Source organism: Anser cygnoides, chromosome 3, assembly GCF_040182565.1.
Source record: "Anser cygnoides isolate HZ-2024a breed goose chromosome 3, Taihu_goose_T2T_genome, whole genome shotgun sequence".
NCBI lineage: Eukaryota > Metazoa > Chordata > Aves > Anseriformes > Anatidae > Anser > Anser cygnoides.
The window spans coordinates 47504425-47529256 of NC_089875.1; the positions used below are offsets into that span (position 1 = coordinate 47504425).

The window sequence follows — 24832 nt, forward strand, 5'->3', positions numbered from 1 at the left end:
ACCCAAGGTGCAGAGATGAGAGAATCAGACCTTATATCTGTAATACCCTATATTGCACTGCAAAATACATTCCCAGCACATTTTTCTTTCAGAGCACTTTCCGAATAAATAGATGCATCTTGTTTTTCTTTTTGTTTTTCTACTTTTACAGAAGAGCATACAGAATCATTTTATCAAAAACTTTTTATTTTTATTTTTTTTTCAGGACCTCAGTTATACTGCTGAAAACAAATGCAAAAGGAGCACTTACAGGAATAGGGATTAAAAGTTATTCTTCACTTTTTTTTTTTTCTTTCTCCTTAAGAGCAAACTCAGTTTTGTCTGGCATATGGACTGAAGCCCCACACATTCCATTGTGAAGGTATCACTAATGATGTGCTAGTTCTCGAGGATGTACCAGAGTGCTGCAGCTAACACCCGATAACACTGCTCACTCCAGTGCTGGCACACTTTGCCTGCTGAGTGTAAAATCTCTCGTGAAACAGATCTGAAGCAATAATTGGGATCTGCATTGACTTGCAGGACCATGAGGCAAGTAGCACAGAAATCAGTTCTCTCTCATACTTCTCTTTTATGGAGGCTAAATAGATGTCTTTGAATGTCGTGTTTTTCCCCTTGTTTCCTGCAAGCAGCACATGCAAGTGTTACTTGTGTTATGAGTGCATAGCAATTTTCCTTTTTAAAGCAAAATAGTTAAGCATTTGGGTAAGATTTTCCTTTTCCTTTTTCCTTTTTTTTTTTTTTTTTTAAACCAGACGTCAATAAAAGTTGCATTCTTATGTCCTGTGCTCAAGACTTTGATAAAGACTAAGGGACTTTTTAACACCTTTGCTCTGAGACTGAGCTTTCCTTAGCTTTTGTTTTGTCAAATTGGATACGCACGTGTAAAGTAATGAATGACTCTGAGTTAAGGCTGGGTAACACAGTGTACATCTGACAAAGAAATATGGGGGGCATGCTTGTGGAGGTTTCTGGAAATAATTCCCCTTTCTTGTTTTAATTCTTGTGTGCAGTCTGTGCTGGCATTCTGCAGGGAGAGAAGTGCTAGGACTTTGTTGTTTACAAGGTGCAATATAGTGCTAACCTCGGGCACCAGGCCAGGAGGCTGGTATGGCATTCTCTTTGCTCAGCTGGCCTCTTGCTTAATCTGCCTTCTGTAACTGGGATGTTTGTAGTTAGTGTCTCTCTCAATAGCAGTTTGTGTTGTACTGTATGGTCAGAAAGACACAGACAAGATTGATTGTAGGTTTCTTTAATTAGAGCAGTTGGAGAAAGGAGATAGATAGTCTGTTGCACACAAACTCTACTCCAGACTAAGACTAATACTCTTTAAGTTTGAAGACTCTAACTAAGTGTTTAGGATTGTGATTTTGAAAAATCTGTAACTACGTAACATTTAACCTGATAGTCATGGCAGACTTAAAACTTCAGACATGTTTTCTCCCTGATCTCCTCATCCTGTATTTATTCATTAAGTTTTAAGGCCAGCACCTTAAACAGAATTTGGTATCCTGTTTAAGGGTCCATTATATGTTGCCAGTTCTTACATAGGGAGTCCATTGACCCACTTTTGACCAAAACAGTTAGTCGAAAGTGGCATTCAGTTTTGATCAGATGACAACAAAAATGAGAAATACATTGGTTTGTGCTGCTAACTTGCAATTAACTAGTGGTTAATGATGCTGTATGTTTGCAGCTTATGCTCTGTTGTCTGTTTTTTCTGATACTGCCCTCCATTCATTGTTGTTTTTGTCGCCTATTTCAGGCATGGTTCAGTATTTGGAATACTTTCCCTGTGGAGATATTTATATCCTGGTGTCAATTCACTTTTCATTTTGTTTCAATCAGCTAAATTAACTATACTTTAAAAATCTCTCACTGTACAATATTTTCTTCAGCCAATCAGAAATTGGGTCAGAAGGAAGACAAACACAATTTTCTACCTCAGATTTTTTTTTTGTAACTTTTTTAGTCAGAAATATGTTCCAGGAGTACCAGGGTGCAGAGATGGAAAACCTCTTACCTCTCTTAGTTACCCTCTTTCCTGTTCAGCTAAGGATCTCATCAGCCCTTCTTTTCTCAGGACCTCATCAGGAGCCCTTGATGCATTTCTCCTCTTTTATGATCCCCAGCTCCTTTTCAGAGCAGTTCCCAGCTCTGCCGGTACGGCCTGCGTTCCTGTCTCCCAGCAAGGAGTGGGGCTGTACCACAGCGCCTGCTGTCAGCCTGGCCCATTCAAGTAAGTAACCCAGGTGACTGCAATGGCCTGCTTTTTCCACCTCTTCATCATCACAGCAATTTCGTTGTCTAAAATCTTATGCAGAGGCAATGCTGTATTTCCTTTTGGGTCACAGAACAGTCTTGGGCTACTGCCACACTCTGGTGTTTTTCTTGGGACAGGCCAGATAAATGGTGGGTTTTATTTTGATTAAAACAAAACCAAACTAAACAGCAAAACCAAGCAAACACACCACCATTTGTGATCTCTGGGGTTGTTTACATGCATGGGTGTGGACAGACACTTTTCATCTCCACCATGCTCAATGGCTGCTGCAGATATGACCTGGGTCTTGCCTGAAAGCTGTGTATCTACACTGACATTGTCCCGTGTACCTCATACAGCCCTGAGGTGCCTTAACGAGTAGAGTGGCCTAGTGCAAGGCCAATGTGAAACCATGTTTCAGTACAGGGCCTGTTCAGAGGGCTGGCAGACTTGCTGCAGCAAGTTTCCTGAGTGTAGACACCTACTTCCTTCTGAGATGGCTTAGGGTTACCCCAGGTAGTTGCAATGCCACATTATGCCATGCATCTTTCAGGATATCACCTGAAATAAAGCAGGGCACCTCTTTTGAGGTGACTGGATCAAATCCACTGCTTTGTGCACTCAAAGTCACTGAAAAGATGTTGGTTGTAAGGGACATCTGAAGGTTTCTAGTCCAACCTCTGCTCCAAGAACAGCCAACTTCAAATCTAGATCAGGTTGCTCAGGACCTTTTCTAGTCAGACTTGCATGTCCAGACATAGCAGTTCTGAATCTGCTGTCAGGTACATCTTTATTCAGAAATTCATAGGGATATTTTATATGCGATCCATTATAAAATCAAAATGTATTGCATCTGCGCAGCTACTGCCAACCTAAATTCTCACAAAATGCTGACTGCATACGTTATTTTTATTTAGTAAATCATTGTACTAGACTCTCTTATCTGAGGAATTCTAAATTGTTAGAGGCTTTGACACACAGTTTTGCTCGAAACTCACCATCAACTGATGCAAATCCAACCTATGTCATGGGACATAGGAGTCATAGGAGCTGGAGTTTCCTTTGTTGTCTCAGTCATGAACCTTTGCACTGTTGGCCTGTGCCTGGAAGTGAAAATGTGTAAATACCTTACTTTTACTCTGTCTTCAGCAGGGCCAGAATGAGGCATTTCTGGAACACCAGCACAGTGCTTCCGAGAGCTGCAAGGAGCAGCTGCTTAACCAGCAGTGATTTGAGGCAGACAGAGCAGATATCTGGAAAGAACAGTGAAACAATGGAATTGAACTACTGTAGGTTTCATGGAAGTGTAATAACCACCTGGAGTAAGAACATTGTTTAAGGTTCCATCAGAACAACTTTTGCATAAAGATTAATAGTGTCCTCTTTTTTATTCTTCTGGTTCTCCCTATTGAAAGGGGCAAGGTGGCCTGGCAAGGCTTTAAATCTCTGTTTCCAAGCCTTTGTGTTTTAATTCTTGGTCCCTGAGCCAGATCTTGTATCTTCACGTATAGCTGCCCTTCACAAAAGATCTCAGAACCATAATAATTTCCTAGTCAGTAAGAAAAAAATAAAATCAAAAAATCATTTAAAGAGTGTTTTTATTTATTCATTTATTTGCTATTAACAACCAGCATACCACAGATGTTGTAAGTGATGGGTTGGTGCTACAGCTAAACTGATATAATAACTATTGCTTCCAAGTCCTGCTCTCCCTTCCTATCCTTGGTCTCCTGCTAGTGCATATTTAACACCAAAGTGAGCCAGTTAGGAGAGGTCAAACACAACCACTTTTTTTCTGTTATTTCTGCTGTTTTGCCCTCTTTAATTGCAAACTGGACCAAGACAGTAGTTTCACAATAATGTTGGATTGAGGTAAGTATGTGCTGTGTAAAGGAAAGGTGTCTCCCCAAGATCACCCCTGCTTGTGCTGCTGCTGGAGCACATGCAGGCCATGCGGGAGGCATCTCCCTGCTCCACTCATTTTATTTTGTTCTTTCCCCTTCAGGTTACTTTTGAGCTGGTTTCCTGATCTGGCTTACCACAGCTGTACAAATACTACGAAGAGGGGACAGGACCAACTTTAGCTGGTAACTTCTTGTTTTGGCTGAGAGAGATAGTGGAAGGGCTACTTCAGCTATGCTCATGTAAAACTGCACCCATTCCACTCACACTGAAGCATTTATTCTGTATTTACACTGGGGTAAATGAGATCAGAATCCAGCCTAATGGAAAGAAAATGTAGGATAAGGGAAGAGAAGTATGGAGGGGAAAAAAAAAAATGTGGTCCTCTTCAGAAATCTCACCCCCCCCCCCCCAATTCCCCCCAATGGAATTTGACCTCATATAATCTCTAACACAGTCCTACTTGTTTTGTTAGCTACCTTCTTCCAGGTTAAGATGCACTTTAAGATGGCGTATCTAGGGGCAAATACACCATTGTGAGTTGAATATCTTATTTAGAAAACACGTCCTGATTTTGATTTGTTTCTTCTGCTCACAGCCCTCAGCTAAAACGGAGGGATCAGTATGCTGCCAACATCCACCTCGTCATTGTAAACAGACAAAGCCCAAAAAAGAAACTAAGCAAATATTTCCTAAGGTAAGTGTGAAAATCCCAGCCTTCTCTGGGTCCTTTCAGATGAATTTCTCTGTACAGTTACTAAGCTGAATATATGGAAAAAAAAGACCACGGTTGTTGGTAGTTTTTTCCAGTGGCCTTACTGGAGTTGCGCTTGATAACCATTGTTATACAGAGTTACTCATGTCAGTGGGTGGTTTGGTTAAGATTGGCTTCAGAGTTCTCAAGAGCTGGCTTCCTTGAAGTTAAAAATTGAACACCCTTAATTATTGCTTTAAAACACAATGATCATCTGAGACTGAAAGTGGGTTGCTTGATGTATAGAGACTGTAGTTGTTGACAACAGGAAAAAAAGAGAAACTCAGCTGGTTAATTTGTTTCTTACTAATGTGGTGCTGTGTTGTTTGCCTTTCAAGGTTCTTAGATGAAATATTTTTCAAACATCAGCTCGTTAAGCCTCTGAACATCCAGTTGGATGGACAGTCCACAAAATGTGGTTGTATCTGGTGTTGTATTTACACCCAGTACATAGTGAAAAGTATTGCAGAGTTTGGGACATCATTTGAAATAACCAGGTGAATTTAAGAAAGCTGAAATGAGATATTGTGACATAGCTAAAAATCTACTCTTCTGAACAGTGCTGGGGGAAATGTAGCACAAAGAGGACCCTGTTTGTTACAGATTTTCTTCAGTCATCTCTCTAGGACAGTAACACTTTTGCTCACCATGCCTGGGAGCCCTCGTTCCCTTTGATCACAATCTCACGGGCTCGCAGTTTCACTTCTCACTCCCACCGCTCACTCAGAATTCCTCCCGTATTTCTCTGTGGTTTGCCAGCTCAGACAAGACTTAGCCATTGTCATATTATCATAGATTTATTGAGTTTTAATGTTCTTTAGTATTTCTTTGATTAGAATTGACAAAAAAGGGAAAATTAAGAAATAGGATATATTTATACCCCATTTGAACTCTGATTTTCACAGTGTTTTGATTTGCTGTTAAATTTCATGTGCTTTCAGCATTTTGTTAATTTTAAAATTGTTACAGTTTTGAAAATAATATGTCAATTTAAAAATAAAAGCACAAACTTGTCTGTAGCTGTACACTTTTTTTTTGGTTATAAGCTGGCCAGTTAGAATTCAAGGAAAAAATGCAAGACCCAAATATTTGTAATTGAAAGTTTGTAAACACATTTAGGAAAATCAGGGTGTACTGGAAATTTCTTATAACCAACCCTACTAGCTTATGCAGAGAACAAGAAGCAGGATAGCCTGGCTGGCTTGGTGCTCTGTTCAGGTTCAAAGAGGATATTTAACCTTGCACCACATTGTGCTATGCCTCATTCAGCCTTAGGGTTAAAGCCTTTGATTTCAAAACAAGAATGCCCATGTCATGAGAATTTAACTGGAATTTAATGTTGGAATAATATGAACAAGCTTGCAGAAGTCCAAGTTTGATGCCACAAAAGTACTTAAGTAAAAATGTATCCCACCAGTACTCTGATACAGAGGAGGGATGGCAACAGGAACCAAAATTATTCTGCCAGCATGCAGCATTGATGAATATTATGTGTTTTAAGTAGCCTATAGGATTTAGTAAGGCTGCAGTACATGCTGTTTGTGGCACACAACTCATCCCCATGTAGCTCGTGGCTGGGAGCTGCAGCTGCCACTGCCCTTAGCTGTGCTGGGGAAGGCAGAGCTATGGCTGGCAGGGAAAACCCTACAGAGTGGTCCCAGTTGGATGTTCAGCAGGTGAAGCCAGTGTCCTTAATTGCTGGTGGAGGAAAGGTGAGCATGCCTGGAGGTGCAATGCCTACTCCTTGAGGCTAATAGTCAGCTTTGTCAAATTGTGATCCGAGGCATTTTGAAGGGGATTAATGCACCAAAAATCAGGATGCTGCTGGTGGCACTCGCTGTGGCTGGCAGAACCTAGAGAAAGAGGAGGAAAAAAAATAAAATAAAAATTGGGAATCTCAGAATAAAGAATCGCAGAATTTTAGAGAAAAGTAGAACCTAAAAAATCAATCTAAGATGCATCTATTGCCTCAATTATTTTAATATTTGAGCACCTCATGGTCCTTATGATTGCTTGCTTGTTTCATTCCAACCCTTGTTGTGACATGAGCGTTATGTTAAGAGAAAGGAACTGTGGTATGAAAAGACTGTATAGCATGCCTGGGCCACTGAAAAGACCTGAGGCAGAGCAGAAAATTTACCATGGCGTTCTGCAATACCCACCCCCCATGCCCAATCTCCCTCAACTTTTAAATTTCTAACATGCATTTTTTAATTTTCTTCTGAGACCACGAAAGACTGTCTCAGCCCTCCAGAGCTGCGCCATATGACTTGTGGTTGGAAAAGACTTTGGGGGCATCGCAGACATCATTAGAAAGGCCAGTTCATGGAATTTACATGGCTTCTAAGAGTAAAGCCAACGGTACTGAGATTTGTTGAGTTTAAAAGATTTCGTTTCTCACACTTTGCTGCTACAATGTATCTGCTCACACAGAAGGAGAGGATATTAGTCTGCTGCAGGATGGATAGCTAAAGATTAGTCTGGCCATCAAGGGAACCTTCAAAAGCAGTTATTCATGAGCTCACCTTACTCTTCCTTCTGGCAGCTGGGAAACAAGTTTCTAGCAAAAACGTATAGAGTTGTTACCTTCACTATATCTCTTTCTCTATGTCGGTGCTGTGCTATTCTGTCAGTTGGTCCTGAGGTTTTGAACTTTACTTTTGTTTTGTTTGTTTGTTTTTGGATACAGACCCACCTTCGTGGAGTCCTGGGATGAGCAGTTTGTGTTGTATTTCCATGCTGAAGTTTCCACATCTATTAGTGGAAGAGAGGAGAGACAGCATCTGACATATACCAGCCTCTGTTGTCAGAATTGTCAGTGCAGCACAGAACTTATCACAATATTCCCTAACGTCCTTAGTCAGACACCTGATCCAGATCGTGTTTGTCAGCAAAGTCATGCAATGCTAGTTCTGAGTAAGAGTTTTAACTGCAGGCATGGAAAAAAACACTAAATTCTTCAGTTGCAGACAACAGGGTCAATTCTGGTTCCCTCTGGCCTTTTTAAAAAGAAACGTCCTGCTATTTCACAGCTTCAGATGCCACTCAGTAGCACAACCAAATGCCGAAGTGGTAGCAGAGGCATAATGCTCCTGGTTCCAACTCATTTATTGACAGCCTTTTTTTTTTTTTTTTTCCTTCAGGTTTGTGATTTCTTTTGTTTGAGTTTCTGGGGATTGTTGCATCAGAAATGGCTGTTCAGGGAAATCGAGTATTAGGGAAAAAAAAAAATACCTGAACAGGTCAGGAGCCTGAACATCATCTGCTGCTGCTTGCCAGAGGGCGCCTATCCATCACGTAGGCGTAGATGGATATGCAGTTCCAGAACTGAACTTGCATCTTTGAGCTTTGGGAAGTGCCCAGCAATGCTCTGTTTTTAGGAGCTGTAGCAACAGCAATTGTAGCTGTCTTACAGAATAATGTGAAGACAAACCCCTGCTTTGCTAATTTTTTATTGTAAATAAATGATGTAAGGATAAACAACAGAGATGACGTTGTTCAGTCTGTACTAGTCTGCCTCAGTAGCTCCTCTTCAGCTTCTATCCCCTCACAATATGTTCCTTGCTAGCAGCTTTTCTCAGTCTTTATCCCCTCATTAATTGTTAGCACCAAAATACTTCCTGGATTTAAAATACTGGTTTTTTTTGTTTGTTTGTTTGTCTTTTTTTAAAGCCTAAAGATCTAAAAATTAGGGTGCTAGGGGATCTAGGACCTAGAGGCTGCAGAAGTGCTGAAAGTCCCATGGTTAACTAGGGGCTCAGGGATGGAGTTTAATTAAAAGCCCAAACACAACTATTCAGGCTCTAACTCCTAGTGGGAGCTAGAGGCACTAGTTGAAGATGGTCACTAAATATTTCGCTAAATCTGTGCCATACTTTGGTGTTTGGGTGATCTGCAAGTTTAAGTCCCATCGATTCTGAACAACACAGTGTCATGTGTCACTTGTGCGCTCTCAGAAATATTTTCTGTAATCTGTTATTTTCAGACACCATTCTTACAAATCTTGTGCTTGAGTTATTTGAAATTGCTCTTTGGTGAGCCTGCAGATCAGCTGTGTACAATTCAGACAACAATGTGAACTGTTTAAAATAAAGCAGACATTTAAGTGATTTTCATAAGCTAAGAGTTTTAGAGTTTTAGTTATGTCTTACTAAGCTGTTCATGTATTTCAACAAGAAAGGCAAATTGTTATGCTTTGTCTTTTTTTTCAGCAGTTGGTCCTCTCTCCCTTCATTGCTCAATTGTAAATGGTTAAATGGCGCAGGAGTTCCAGATTAAAGCTTATGACATAACTGAACCCCTGATGATTTGACTTCTGTTTTCCTCTGCTAAGGTCACATAATCAGAGTTGGCTGCTTATCACTGAGTACAATCATTAAATGATTTAATGGGGGGTTAAATGAAAAGTAAGAATTTTCATACTGGTGTGATACAAATCGCGTGTCCAATTAAAGCCTCAAAGCATTTTTTAAAAGCTGTATAAAAGGTGAATCATTTCTGTAAACAGCCCCTAAAGTGAAAACTCAACACCTTTGCTGTGGGAGAAGTAATATGATCTCGAATACCTTTGCAAACAAAGAGTCACTTGCCTTCTGCAAGTTGCTCTCTTTTCTTCAGCAGCTCAGCATGGGGTGCCAGAAAAATCATTAACGGGCCCTTCTTGCACTTCTGTCTTTTCCACACCTGCGTATCACGATCCCTGCTGTAACTTTATGGACCGTGAGGAGGCAGGTTTGACGCCATGAAACACAGGCTCCGCTAACAGCTGCAGGATGGGCAGAAAGCCAGACAGTAAAATGTAAAGAGGAGGAAGGAGAGGGATCACCTTTGAAGTTTACAAAAAAGCATGACTTTGACCACTTCCTTTTTTAATTAGCTGTCTCAGGTACATTGAGCTATTGGCCACCAGCTTGAATGTGAAGGGGTGGGGGTTTGTTGGAAATACTGATGGTAATACTGTAAGCTAAATGTGTGGTTTCGTTTGTGCGTGGCTATTACTTGATCTTTTAAATATTTTTTTAATTTTTGGGGCTAAGCTTAATATGCTAGCATCAGGGAAAAGAGCTTATTCCATTTGGGAATGTGTAAACTAAAGCTAAATTCTGTATTTTTCAAGTATGAAAAATGACATGAATGCCGTGTTTAAAAGTTAGGATTTTGATCATACTCTAGCCAGGAAACTTGTAATTACCATGCCCATAGCACTCATAATGCACCTAGGTACATTTGTAGATTTTTTTTATATTTTTTTAATAAATGTATGTAGAGTTAACTTTTGGTCAATATCCATGCTAGCTCTGGGAAGTCACTTTTGTTTTTCTTTACTGTAGCTGAAAGCCTAATCTGAGGGGTCCTGCAAAAGAATTGAAGTCACTCAGGAATCAAACTTTCCTGTCTTCAAGAGGCCAAAAGTTCATTTTGAACTAGTATGTTCTTAGTACTTTTTATTCATATTAATGTGTGTTTAGGGAAATGGATAAAGGGAAAATACAAATTGTAGTTGTTCTCTATGTAGGAACTACATGCATTTAATTTACAAGACAATAAATCAAGAGTAAGTACATTTTACATTAATAGTTTGTTAGGGTTAGGTCCTAATCATAACAGCGTTTTTTCTGAGATGGACTTTTCTGAGGACTGAAATGCTTACAAAAAAAACAGGCTTTAAGCATAAGGAGATCTACATGTGCCTATATAGGGATGTATAATTGTTGATATTAAATCAAGGTTTTCTTGTAGGGAGTATTCAAATTATTTGCATATTCTTGCCTGTGCAATGATAGTGATGCTTTACACTAGGTGTTGAGATCTAAATGTTCAAAACATTTTATGTTTCTCATGCTGCAAATTTGGCAAAGGCATTCTACTTCATGTGTAGTCAGTACTCCAAATGGAAGACTGAAACCGGAAAGAAAAAAAGGGAGGCAAATGTATTTTGAAGTGTCTCCAAATAGGTCCTACAAAAAAGCAGATGCAAAAGATATCCTAACGGATAATTTTAATAATAAATAACACTAATAATTCAGAACTGAATGAGCTATCTACCAGGCTGAGAAATTGTATGAAGTGAATAAAGGAAAATGCATTCAATTCCTGATTACATTCAGAAAATGTTGCTCAAACCTTGGGAAATTTATTTGGGAAGGTATTGGGGATGTAAAAAAAAAATATTTCAGAATGAAGGGGGGGAAAATAAAAGAGGCAACAAAATGATCTACTGTCCTGCTGTAAAGTGCAGGGTGATCTCACAGTAAAGTCCAAGGGTGCGGTGTCAATGACGTAAAATTTTATTGTGATTTGCAACTGTAGTAGTCTGCCTGGGTCTGTTCTCTGCTTAAAAGAAAAAAAAAGAGAAAAAATCACGTTGGATATTGGTATCAATTTACAGAATCCAGTAGAAATGTTTCAGCTTTAGCCAGGAGTTGAATCAGGTCCAGTGTACCAGTGTGTTTTAAAAGCTTTGAAGAATGGGAAAGGGAGCACCAAACTGTGTCATATTATACACAGGTGGTTGGTATAAATTAAAAAATACTTTGAAGTCTTTCTTTTTTTGCGATGTTTTTAAACAGAAAATTTTAAATAATGTTTTAACTCGTTAATAAGCTGTAGTTGAAATACATAATTCTGTATATCAGACAGAAAAAAATAGTAATGTGAATTAGTCTACAATATTTATTTTTACATAATCTATGTTTAATGGAGTATAATATTTGTGTATTTTTCATTGGTGTTTGTTTTTCTGTCTCTGGATGTATAAGTTAACAGAAAAGCATAAAAGAACATGCAGACAGATGTATCCTTCTAGGTGATACATCTCACAGTATAGGACTGATGATATTTTTTAAAATTTATTTTAAGATCAGTGACTGTAAGTAGACTGCATGATGTTTTCAGAAATAGAAAAGTTCTATAGACTGATGGCCTTTAAATTTCTATCTAGTGTTCATTGGTTGTTGCATTATTTACTTAGCATAAAAAGAAAATCCTGATATGTTATAATAAAGTATGAACATGACAGCTTTTTGTAGAAGATGGTAGAATATAGGTGAATTAAAAAGTTGTGAGCAAAGGTACTGTCTTTTTTATGAAAACACTGGCAAAATCTTCACAGTTTTTGAAAGGATGAGGGTTTCAGAAAATATTAACTGCAAATATTAAGAGAATTTTTTTTTTAGGCTTACTAGTTTATTGGAATCAGAACTGGAAGGTTCATGAAAAGATAATCTATTCCATTCCCCTGCCCGGTGCAGCCAGATAACACCTACTAACTTCTGACAGATGCTTATCTATCATTTGGGGGTCCTGGTGTTCCTGTCAAACTTAGACTTAGAGCCCCCACTCCTTAGAATTAAAATACAGTTCTTAACCTGGAACCTAAACCTTCCTCTTGACAGCTTAAACCTATTTCTTTTTGTATTTTTCCCCTTGGAATAACAAAATACATAGATAAACTATAACTTTATTTCTGCAGGTTTGCAGTAGCCTTCAGTCTTTCTAAGCTAAGCCCTTTTTATTTAGCTATATTTTCTAGACCTCTGTTCATCTTCATTGTTCTTTTCAACTGTTTTATATCCATCTTGAAATGTCTTTCACACAACTGGACACAGTACTGCCCTTGAAGCAGTAATGCAGCATGTAATAGAAGGGTAATGCTTTGTGATTTCCAGGCTGGGCTCAGATTTTTAATTACTCTTCCAGTGTTTGGCTTTGCTATGCTTGCAGCCTTCTGTAGCTTTCTTTTCTGTAGAGTTCGCTATCTAACCATCTGTTTTGCAGTCTATCTTCATATAGTGGATTATTCTTGCCTGCGTGCACTATCTTGCATTTGTCTTGGGATAGCCTGCCACTTCTTCCAGTTTGTCAGAATCACTTTGAATTCAATGCCCAGCTTCCTGGTAGTCTCTTCCCACTTGGTGTCATTCACAGATTTAATAAATGCATCCGCTACTCAGTCACCCAGGTCCCTGTATGATATATTATGGACTCACTCTAAGATTAATATATGAGGAATATATAGTAATATACTTTGTCAAAGGACTAAAACTGTCTACTGGTTCCATTAGTAATCCTTATAATACTAAATCAGGAGCTGCAATGGTGAAATGTATGGATGTGCAAGGAATGATGGCCTAGGAAAAAATAAGGAGTTGGGAAGTAGTAGGATGAAAAGCAACAAGATCCATCTTTCTGTAGAAATACAACCCCATTCCCTAATAATGTATGTCCAGTAACAGAACTAGATGTTGAATTGGAGATAAGAGAAATAATTCTTCCATTCAATCTAGGGTCACTTTTCCCGTGTGTCGTAGTTCCCAGGGATTTATGAATGTCACCAGAGTAAAAGTCTCATCCCCACCATAGTTTTCCTGTTTACTCTGAATTAGAGATTGGGTGATGACTTTGTTGCCCTTAGCAGCTGACTGCCCTTTTTTTGTAGTGACATAAAGGGGAATCTCTTTAAGCCACTCTCAGGTGAAACAGTAACGTGTTATGACTCATTTTTCACTCTCAGGAAAGCAGAAAAGAATTCTGTGATGTGTGATCAGAGAGAGAACTTTTCATGTGGGGCCACAGAAATACATTTATTATTCTTTTGGTAACTTGCAGCCCAAGCAACATGGAATCACTAAGTCCTACAAGTGAAGACGACCAGGTTATGTTTGGTTTGGGGACTGCACAGGAATTCCAGCAAATGATGGGGAAATTTAAGAAAAGAAAAAAAAAAAGTGTTTTCTTTCAAATCAGTGCTGAATCAGTAGATAGAAAGGAGAGTGTAAGCCACCATGCTGTTTCACTGTGTGATGCTTTGAATGAGTCTTCACACAGGTTTTCTTCCTCTTTAAATTTAAATTGTTGTCAAATTCTTCCTAAAGTTAAGAGCCGCAAGATCTGATTAGATGAAGGCGGACCATTGCACACTGAAACATAGTAGGCAGGCTGCAATCCCTATTTATCCTGTTGGGCTCACGTAACTTACGCTATTTCTCTTTTATGAGAAACCTGAATATTGAATTATGTCCCACAGCCACAGCTTTCTTGGCTCTCTGAATTGCAGAGAAGACCCACTCTAAACTCAGGAGGAGGTGAGTTCTCTAGGCAAATCTTCATGGCATCTCTGTTACCAACGCGCACACTCATTCCCTTGAAAACAGAAAAAAACACCACCACCGAAAAAAAAAGGTTTATTTGAATTCTTGTAATTATATCTGTCTGGGAGAACAACCAAGGTGTCAAACTATCAAAGTGAAATTCAGAAAAGTCAAGAGCAAGTAGAGACTTGAAGGGGCAAAAGGGAAGTAGAAAAAAAACACGCTGGTCTTTATCATGGTAATAGTAATGAAGCCAAGCTGAAAAAGCCCAGACAATGGGCTGAGTTACTGTACTATAAACTACTTCCTGCCACTGGGCTTCACAAGTCAACTTTACTAAGCTGATTAGGGAACTACAGAGCCACTCGGGTTGTTTCAGAGTCATGGGGAAGCTTGCCGAGCATTAGGATTTCTGTCACTCAAAGCATTTCGGTTTACTCTTGAGAAATGAAAGAGAAGAAAAGACTAAAGAACTGAACCGCGCTCTGTGGTTTACTGTTTACAGATGGGGATGTTTGGGTGGGCAAAACATTTCTTCTGCTGGAGAGCCTCACCACAGGGGGCTGAGTGTCCTCACACTGGCTGGTTTCTGTGCCAGCTGGGCTTGTCAGCAACGTGTAGGAGGTAGCACTTAGATTTCTCTTGTGAGCCCCCTCTCCAAGTCTACAAGCTGGTTTTGTGCTTGGGAATATCCTGGAGAGATAAGAGCTCTGTTCCCAAATTGGTCAGTGAAAAATGATTTTGCAGCCCAGCTTCCAGGAGCACTGGAGGTTCCCTTTCTGGTAAGCTCGCTGCCTCTGTGCATGCATATCCCTTCAGGGGATCTAGCCCTTCAGGGATGCAATCAGGCTTCTAATCAATTAGGCAAATTGACTGCAGGGTTAAGCTATTTCCTATTCATGGCAGCAAGCCTGGGTTACATTAACTCCATATTTCCCACGAGTCCTGATCGTCCCCACCTTGGTGCCTATTCAGATGCTTGAAGGACAAAATTATGAAAAAGTGTGAGTTTCTACTAACAATGGACACGCTCTTTTACTGCAAAAAGTAAAAGAATTCAGGCAAGAGTGGGAGGATTTTAGTAACCCCTTTCAAAGATTGTTTTAATCTGGATTCAAAGGTGAAGGGAGAAATATTTCAATAAGCAAATGTGGGACCATTTTCTCTTTACCCACTCATGTAAAGATGCTGTGCACATGAGCAGTCATATCAAAGTCTGTACAATTGCTCACAGGACTAGTGCTGTGTGTATTTAAATCTGTAGGTTGCTACATGTGGTTGTGTCATGCTACCTGTAGAATGCAACTTTAAACAGCCCAGAGGCCACAAGTTCCAGTTGAAAGCTAAGCAGCACTTTCCCTCTCTGTTGTTCTTTGTAGCAGAGGTTTATTTTTATCAGGCTCTGCAAGGAGTTCTGCATAAACAAGTCACTGAAGTCTTTAAGACTCCAGGTAGGGGCAGGCTTATTGAAGGGTCAGGGCTGTAGTATGTCAAGTCAGTTCTTCAACGTTATTTTGGATACACCAGCCTATTATTTTATAGATTATTTCCAAAGATGACATCAGGCTACACTACTGTGTCTGATTTCATTTGCTATTCCAATCCAATAGTTTTATTCAGTGTCACTCCTTGCCTATCACTACCTGCAGGACACAAACACTATTGCACATGATGCTGTAATCAGGTGCCTTTAGCGTTTAGCTGAGCGGCCCCCCAAGCGTGTGGTCTGGGTTCAGTTCTGCTCATGTTGCTACACAATTCTAGGCTCACTCTAGCGGAAGACAGAACAGAAGGTGCTGTGTAATGAGTCGTCAACATCAGTTAATTATATATTAAAAATGGATCCTGCATTAAGATTGCTGAAGCCTTCCAAAGCCTAACTCCTGTGGCCTTAGCTTACAGTTGGTCCTGAAGTCATATAATGACTTGTTAGAAACAAAATAGCTTTTTGATTATTTTTTTTTCTTACTAGATACATTTCCTTCAGGAGGCAAGAAAGCCGCTGAATTAATATAGAAAAGCAAAGCTAAGAACTCGATGAATTGGCTACGGCATACACACACAAAAATTTAACACTGCTGCAAATAAAAACTGTTATTCGAATTCATTCATATCAGTTTATCTATTTGTTGCAAATTACGAGCTGAACATTAGCTGTGTAAGAGAGTCACACAGTGAAATAATGATAGCAGTGTAGTGACAAGTCATGTTTGCTTACTGAACCAGTCATCAGAATAGGAAAAGATCATAAAGATAATATAAAAATATTCATAAATTCATAAAGATAATATAAAAGTATTTGTTAAACAACATTAAACATCACTGGTGCTATCTCAAGGTGATGGAAAATTGTAATTTTACCATGTTTTTCTTACTTTAGATTTTTGTTGTTATGGTATTTCTGAGTCTAATTCAAGTCTTTATCAAATGACTTCAGGAATTTGAATAGTCATTAAATATCAAGAGTTATACAGAATTTTAAAGACAATATTTTTCTCCTAGTTGGTCTGAATATAAAAATTCCTTTAAGTAAGCTCATAGTTTATAATATTTGTAATAATGAAAGCTTATAATAATCACAGTTTATAATATTTTTACTTACAGTGCAGAATGCCTAAAAGGAGTAAGGATTGCTTTCAACATAAAAGGAGTCTTTTTTACTTGCATCATATGTATCACCTTGCTTTTCTTAGTATGGCATCACGCAGGAGGTCAGTTGCTGTCATAGATGAAGATATTAAATTTTAACTTACATTAAGACTTTTCAGGTATTCTGAGTTTTATTTAGGATAGCAAAGAGCTCCACCATTTAACAGGTTTCTGTTGAATTTTAGAAGACGTTATACTAACATTAGTTTACAAGCATTTCTTGTGGTTTCCTCATTTGAAAAAATGATGGCAAGGTTTTATTCATGGTTGGTAATCAGTGAATACCCAAATGATGGAGCAAAATAAATTCACAAACCTCTGATCATTAAATAAGCTGACTGTACTGCTCCCCTGTTACCCATGTACTCAATAGAAGAAAGAGACAAACCAGTATGTATATAAAAAGCTGATTAAACTTCAGCTTTATTTTCCCACACATGACAATAAATTTTAGCAAAGCAAGGTTGTAAATTTGCTGTGTTTCATGCTCTGTGTTGCATGAATGAAGATGTTTCTGTTTGACTCAGATGTCTTAGAGACAGAAGACCACATTAACACTTAAAGAAAATCCCAGTTATATTGATTAGATCACTGTATTCCCATTTCAAAGTCCTTTTTTCAATTACCAGAGCAAAAAAATAGAAATGTAATGCATATTGATCTAGGAACGTGAATTTGGAGGATCAGAGTGATAACCTGCATTTATTGTGACTAAAACAGTCTTCTCCTCATGGAACCACAATTGTAATTAGGAAGCTGATGGACCTCCTGGCAAACACCTTTCTCAAACTTCTAACAAACATTTGGAAATACAAATGGCTTTCCTGACAGTACTGTTGTCTCCTTAAGATGATGAGCAACTTTAGGAAGCTAAGTTATTTAAAATTTATACCTGGTTGTTGTATTATTCCCTGAGGGGGGAAAAGAAAATAAAAGGCTGTTTCCATACTTGAGCTCTGTTGAAGCATTTGGTTTCATGGTACAAGAGCCCCAGTCCTCCAGAAATGCAGCAGACCACTTGTAACGCTGATAGAGAACCATTCCTGGAAGTACGTGCAGAGGTGCAGTTTTTCAGGATAGTTCCACAGTTAGATCCCAGGGATGCTGTACTGCATAACGGACAGTGATTTGGCAGTAGTGATAGCGCCTTCTTTATGTTTTGAAGACTGATGAAAGTTATTGTTTTTCTCCGAATATATTTCTTTATTTGGAACAGGTGGCTGGAGCAAAACAACTAGTTTGCAGCTGTTGAAAATCATTTCAGTGTCCATGATGTGGTTAGTAATCAAATGATGAGTTTTCTTCCATGTTTTGTTTTTTAATGGAGGGTTTACAAGGTGACATAAGGACTAGAGAACCTTTCCCAAGTATTGCTTTAGGGTGGGGGACAGGGGACACATGCAAGTATGTGTGTGGGGGCAACTAAAACGTGTTGCTTCATAGTGAACGCTTGTAGCAGACAGACAGATGGGTGCTAGATATCAGAGGCAGATTGTTTGCACATGGGAATTAATCCTTTTAATCCATTGCGCAGTTTGGTATAATTGCCATAATGTTGAGCTCAAGACTGACACAGCAGAAATCTGGTAATACTGAGTGGCGGTTTGGGGGCAGACAAGGGCTGAAGCCTGAATGCCCTCTGGCACTTGTTCTCATGAGAGCTAAAACTAACCAAAAGGTTTATTTTAAAAGATTCTTTGAAAAAATTGCGCTTCTGGTACAGTTGATGGTGTATCTGCACAGAACACTGGAGGGGCAGGAGTTCACGTCTGTTTTCAACAGCTCTCTGTTCCGCATGGATTTTCTGTGAACAGGAGAACCGAGTACAGTCCTCCCTACATGGTAACTACGGCCAAATCAGGCGGATTGGTTGTGCCTCCATTCAATGGTGTCACCCTTGTCTCCATTCTGCAGATATAAATTAAATGAAATTGACCAAAAGCACAAAGTTATAAATTTTATATAGTTTTTGGATGTAAATTTCCTGGTTTTGTTACCCTACATAGAAATATTGTATTCTCAAGTATTAACCAGGAAAAGAAAAAAAAACTTTTTTTTTTTTTTTTTTTTTTAGATCTTGTAGGCTTTAAAGCAGGGGATTTATATCTACTGATACCTAATGTGCAGAGATAAGCCTTCCAAGCAAATGCTATCAGGATCCTAGGTAGCAAGAAACGAGCTGTGGGTGCTGTGCCTTTGAAAAATAAACTTAAAGTGAGGCTTAATTTCCTAAAGGAACACCAGCTTGCATGTATGAATCTATAACCATAGTAAGACCAGGAGTAAGCTCTGATTTGTATGGTTTACCACAAAAGGAAATGCTGATTATTTACTACTAATGAAATGCATAAAAGCCAAAGGGAATATCTGAGAGTAAAGACCCATTTTGTTCAAAATGAACATGTTTTGTTTTTTTTTGCTATATGAATGATAGACATTTGATTAAAATAGGAACCGTTATTTTAAGCAATAAAAGAAAATCAATTTATAACTAAATAAATATTTCCCTCTGTTAGCTATTATTTTACTGTAAATTATCAAAACCAGCAAAGCCCAAGAATGGGTTCTGGTAATCTCAGATTATGTGATTATATCTTTACTGAATTCATGGATGTATGGCTCTTAAAAACCAAAGCCCTTAAACACTGTTCTTTCACAAGCTTCTCCTGCATGTTTCCTCTGATTACTTCTTTTATGTTGTGTGCTTAATAAGCAATGTGTAGGTATTAGATCCAAGCGTTACTCTATTAAAACAAACCACACAGAACAATGGTTAATTTTGATAGGATTTACCTTACCTATTTTTAAGTATCTGCATTAAATGTCTCATCCCCTGTGGTTTCTGGGGAAGGACAGGCATTGCAGTAGAACGTTTATGCTGGGCAAGCGGGCAAGTACCTCTGCAGAGTCTTCTCACTTACCCACCCTGTTACTCACAAGGAATCAGTTCGGAGTTAGGCATGAATCTCACTATAGTAACTGGCAGAAATATACTTCTTCATTCAAAAATTCCAGTGTAAAACCAGTACCTAGGCTCAAAGATGGTGGATAGCTGTAGTTAACTAATAGATGTTATCCAAAGCTGGAGGTAATGATGCATTCAATTCTGAGTACATTGTTAATTGATGCTTTTTAGCCATATGCAGTATCCTTCTCTCGTGAAAGTGCGGCAATGTTTTTCACTATCTAAAACAATTATGTGTTTCTCCTGTCCCAAGGTGACTTATTTATTTCCAAGACAACACAAATCACCTGGTGCCACTGCGAGACAGACAGAGGAAAACATCCTTCCAGTTTTGTCCAGAAGGAAGCAGCTGGGACAGCATTGCAAGGAGTCTTCCAAAGTGTGCAAAGTTTTTGATGAGTTGAGAAATGAGAATAACAGAACTACTGAAACGTGAGTACATTTTCTCTGCATAATGAATTGAATCAGCCTGTTTTCTAGACCACAGTCATTCTTGCAGGAAGCTCTATCTAAAGTTTATTTCTACAGGAGTAATAATATTTCTCCTGGATAAAATGCCTATATTCACTCATGCAGACTGAAAGCAGAAAACAGATATATTATAAAGAATAAGATCTCCAAACGCCTTTTTGTAACTGTGATTCAGAACAATGTAGTTCTTAAAGTAATCACACATTCAAATACAAGTAGGTGTGAGCTTTCAGATATACTGAAAGTGAATATTCGGAACATCACATCCTGGTGTTTGCTTCTGAAGTTGAGAAAAACCTGCTGTGCAAACCAGGATGCATGTTTTGAAAAGTCCATAACTGTTATTTTGAAGCCAGATTTCTTCAAACAGAGCAAGGCACATATTTACCTTCCAGTGATGTGTGCCATTTGTGCTAACTTTGGTACCCATAAAAGAAACTGGTTTTGAGTTTCTTTGAATGCAGAGATGCATGCAAATACAATTTTCACAGCTCATTTTTAGATAAATTTGTTTAGTTACTCTGAAGTAACGTTTTACTAGTAGTTTAGTTTCAGTTGAGGGAGAGAATGTGTGATATTGTACTACCATAAAGAAATGTTCTAGTTAAATGAAAAGATGGAAATAAGTTTTACAATAGAAAATAGATATCTAATATCATTGTTTTGCAAACACAGCGCTATAAAGTGGACATTAAAATTAGGTCCATTAAATTAATTGTCTATAGTAAGATTTTTAGGAGGAGTTTTTGATATATCTTGCAGCCCACGGCATCAGAAATCTAGTGCTTTAATCTCATGTGAAATGAATACTGTGCCTCTAACTCTTGAAGAGGTAGCTCTGAAGCATCCAGTGCTGGTACGTTGGTCATCATTTATTCTACGTCATCACTTTCAGTTCCATAAATCTGGGAACATCAGCTTGTTGTACCAGATTTGGAGGCTTTGTGCTATTTCTGATCAAATGAAAAGAGATTTGGGTTTGACCTTGCATTCAAGTCCAAACACAGCAACACGTAGAGTCTCCAGCTCTACTTTCTGTGTATAGTCTCACCCAAACTGAATTAATACCTTTTCCTTAAAAGATAGTATTAGGTGTCTGCTTAGAATTCGGTCTGATGAAAAATGAGAACGCATAAATTTTGAAACATTTTCTCCTTTCTGAACAAAGGTAAAATGTTATAGAATTCTTTCTGGTCCTTCCAAAAGGAGTAATCTCCCTCTCTCCCTCCCATCACTCTGGCAATAGCCAAGATGTGTTTTGATTTAAGCAGCCCTAAGCTAAAACACTGATGTTCTTAGCTCAAAATGTGTTATTTCAGTTTGCTGGAATGACACAGTGTTCCGGGTCATTTCGGTATTAACCTTTATTCTTATCGTGCCCCTCTGACTTATCATAACTATAGCTCACATGGCAGAGACCACCTCTGCCAGATGGCCACAACAAACCACCCTCCCGTGCTGCACCCATTCATGAAATCTCCAGAGCATTACCAGAGGGGAGCACTCCTGGCATCATATGCAAATATAGGATATGCAGTCCAGTCAAGGGAACCCCCCCCCGGGAATGAGCTCCCATCCTTGTGGAATCTGGCTCACAAGCTGGGCAGGTGTTGTATTTGGCTCCAAACATTTAGACTGGTTTAATAAATGGAAATATTAGGACTCAGATTTGACTTAAAAACAGCTTTTAAACCTATTTTCCAGTTCAAATTAAATGAGTTCTGTGAAAATGCTTACTTCTGCAAATACAGAATTTTTTTCCTGACTTAAATAAGTAGCAAAATACTAAAGTATTTTTAAGAAGGTAATATAACTAAAATAATGATAATGATAAATCTGTTGTTCAGGACTAATTCTGTTAATGTACATGACTTAACTCTTCAATACAATGGTGAACTTTTGTTTTTTAACTTCAGGAAGCTAAATCAAGAGTTAACGAATTACACTGCTAAAGAAGAAATCTCCCAAACTGGAAAAGAATGTTGAAGCTAGAAATGGTCTTTTTAAAATTTCTCTAAAAGCTACATCAGGTACAGACAATATAAATATTTAGGAGTCTCAGTATTGGTGATCATCCTGGCCTTTTGCATGAAGGTAAGAATTTTTGCTGCTCTTTTATCTTCCATTTCTGTAACAAACTTGCAAATTAATTTTTCAGAGTGGCTGGTATTACTGCAACTGAAAGCTTATACTGGTATCAAGAAACGTGACTTTCTCAATTTGAACCAATGAACTTAGAATACTGAAATTCAGAACACGAGAAAGTTTTTTGATTCTGTGATAAAACTAAGTTGCAAATGTTTTTCAGTTTAAGATCTTCTATGTACAAGCAGTAGTATGTACAAGCAACAAAACCGAACATGAAAAAATAAACTAAGCTTCTAAGGAAACAATACAATAAGCTTATTTGAACTCAGAAGTTTATTTGTATTCTTGGTATGTTGAATAAAACTGTTTTCAGTTTCATTTTACGAAAGACTTTGTAGCCCACAATGAGTGGGCTATCTTACACTGTCAATAACTGCTTATAGAAATAAATAGATCAGAGATACATGTAGCATAGACAAGACACCACTCAGCAGTGTGAGAGAACAGAACTCTTCCAAAGGAAGAGATGAGAACACTTAAAAGAATCAAAAAGGGTCAGTCAAGGGGAAAAAAAAAAAAAAGAAAACCAAACAACTCATAGATGGATCATGATTACTGTTCTCAAGTAGAAATGTTCACTGAGATAGGAGTTATAACAAAACCAAGAAGGAAATATGTAAACCCACAAGACTTATATAGGTACCTCCCTCCCTCTGCCCCATAATTTTTATATACATACATAGGCTGCCTTCTTGATCCCTGAGAACTAATTGGCCAACTTTCAGTTTGTCTAAACATGGGTGAAGTCAAAGTGCCAGCAAATTTTGCTCCCCCCCCCATCCCCTCAAAGTGTTGGAAGAGAAGCCCTACAGCAGGTATTACAAAACCATATGTTATTGGATACAGCTAAGCAAGTAAGCCTTTGGAGCATATTTACCATTATTTATCATTTCTTACCTCCAGCAATGGCTGCTGATTTTGTATATCTTCTACAGAACGCAATACAAATAACATGTCTTTAAACAGATGCAATTAAAATGGTAAATATTTCAAAGGTGAAGCCAGTGATGACACTTTACAAAACAACAAAAATAGGATTGGCCAGTGCTCTTTGCAAGACTTTGCGTATTTTGATAAATGAGTCATAGGAAGAATCTTGCTGAAGTTGATAGACTGTGCATTCTTTTGAGCCTTTTTTTTTTTCAGGATTGATAAATGAATTGAAGAGTTCAATCCAATTTTATACCTGCAAATTCAGAGTTTAAACCCATTCACATCAAGATAAAATTCATTTTCAACTACCGTTTTCAGTGTTTCAAGTACAGATAAAGAAATGAAAAAACAGCATCTATGTTGTAAAGAAACTTTGTCAACCTTTACTCATATCTTAAAGTAAACTTTAAAAGGAAAGCAGCAGTTTTAGTAAAACAAGGTGCCTTGTTTCTTTGCGTTATAGGCAACAAGCTGGGGGAAAAAATGCTGTTTACAACAGACATGCAAGATTTCAAAAGGGGTTAGTAGAGACACATTTTGTTGAAGTCACCTAAAATCAAGAACAAAGGTTGTAAGATTTTTAAATGGTATATTTCTGCACTTAACTGCTAATAAAAGTGGCTACTAATTGTTAGGCCCAAGAGTTATATGGGAGGGGCCATTAACATGTTGTTCTGTTTTTGAAGTATCTGTCTGCATTAACATAGGGCATTGTAGTGCAGATTACATTGAAATGCTGACTACTCTGTGGTAATATTGCTAGGAGGAAAACATTCAATCCTACAGTAAAGGATTAATATTAGCTAACTTGGAAAAGGGAAGTATGTTTTTGATAGATGTTCTTCCTCGCAACTAAAGATATTTATTTCCTGTGAACATTTGGCATTTCTGGCTTCCACAAGTTTTTAACCTAAAACAAAGCAGTTACAAACAGTACAAGAGCTTTAACGTTAAAGCTGGCTTCTTGCTGATAAATCTCTTGTACCTTGGGAGAACTGGAGTAGGAAATATCACAGATTCAAGCTTTAGTTTTACAGGAAACTCAGATTGCTGAGGATGAGGTTAGTTTTCTTTGCAGCAGCCAGCCTTGTCTGAGAGAAACCAGTACTTGTGAACTGCTAAAAAAAAAAAAAAAAAAAAAACTACATTGAGATCAACGTGACAAGATCAATCCAAGCCAGTACCAAGTCCTCTACCATTACCCCACTAGATTTTCAGATGTACATTTTCAAAACTGCTTGTTTTTGTCCAAAATGAAGTAAGTGGCAAAAGAAGGGGAAAAAAAAAGAGTCAATTTTATTTGACACAACCAGGGAAAAAGAAGCTTGTTTCTTTGCGTATGTTAATCAGTTCTCTCTGTGCATCTATGTTATCCCTTCGTGGCTGCTGACTGGGAGTGGATATGAGTACCAACTTTTTTCTAAGCTGAAAGGTATGCTGCTTCCATCTTCTCCCCATCCCCTTTGTTCTCCCCTCTGAACAAAGGAGTTGCTCCTACCAGGCTTCCCCTCTCTTTGCTCTCCTTCCCCTCATCGCCCGTGCCCCTTCCCCCACCTTCTTGCCCTTCTCCTGCCTGTGCTGGCTGCCTTCCCACCCTCCCTGCCAGCAGGCCTGCCTCTTTGTTCCCACAGCACTCTGGAGCTGTGCAGCCAGAGCCC

At 38.4% G+C, this 24832-nt stretch overlaps 1 long non-coding RNA gene across 2 annotated transcripts; it reads left to right on the plus strand.

The window, feature by feature from the left end:
* The first annotated feature begins 1993 nt into the window (after positions 1-1993).
* LOC125183220 (uncharacterized) lies at positions 1994-24544 on the plus strand. Of its 2 annotated transcripts, XR_007164849.2 has the most exons (7): positions 1994-2239; positions 4269-4350; positions 4764-4862; positions 19876-20054; positions 20856-20949; positions 22010-22187; positions 23388-24544. It is a non-coding gene; the product is annotated as an uncharacterized lncRNA (long non-coding RNA). The 2 variants fall into 2 exon arrangements; XR_007164848.2 differs by lacking the exon at positions 20856-20949 and having other exon boundaries at positions 2000-2239.
* The last annotated feature ends 288 nt before the right edge of the window (positions 24545-24832 follow it).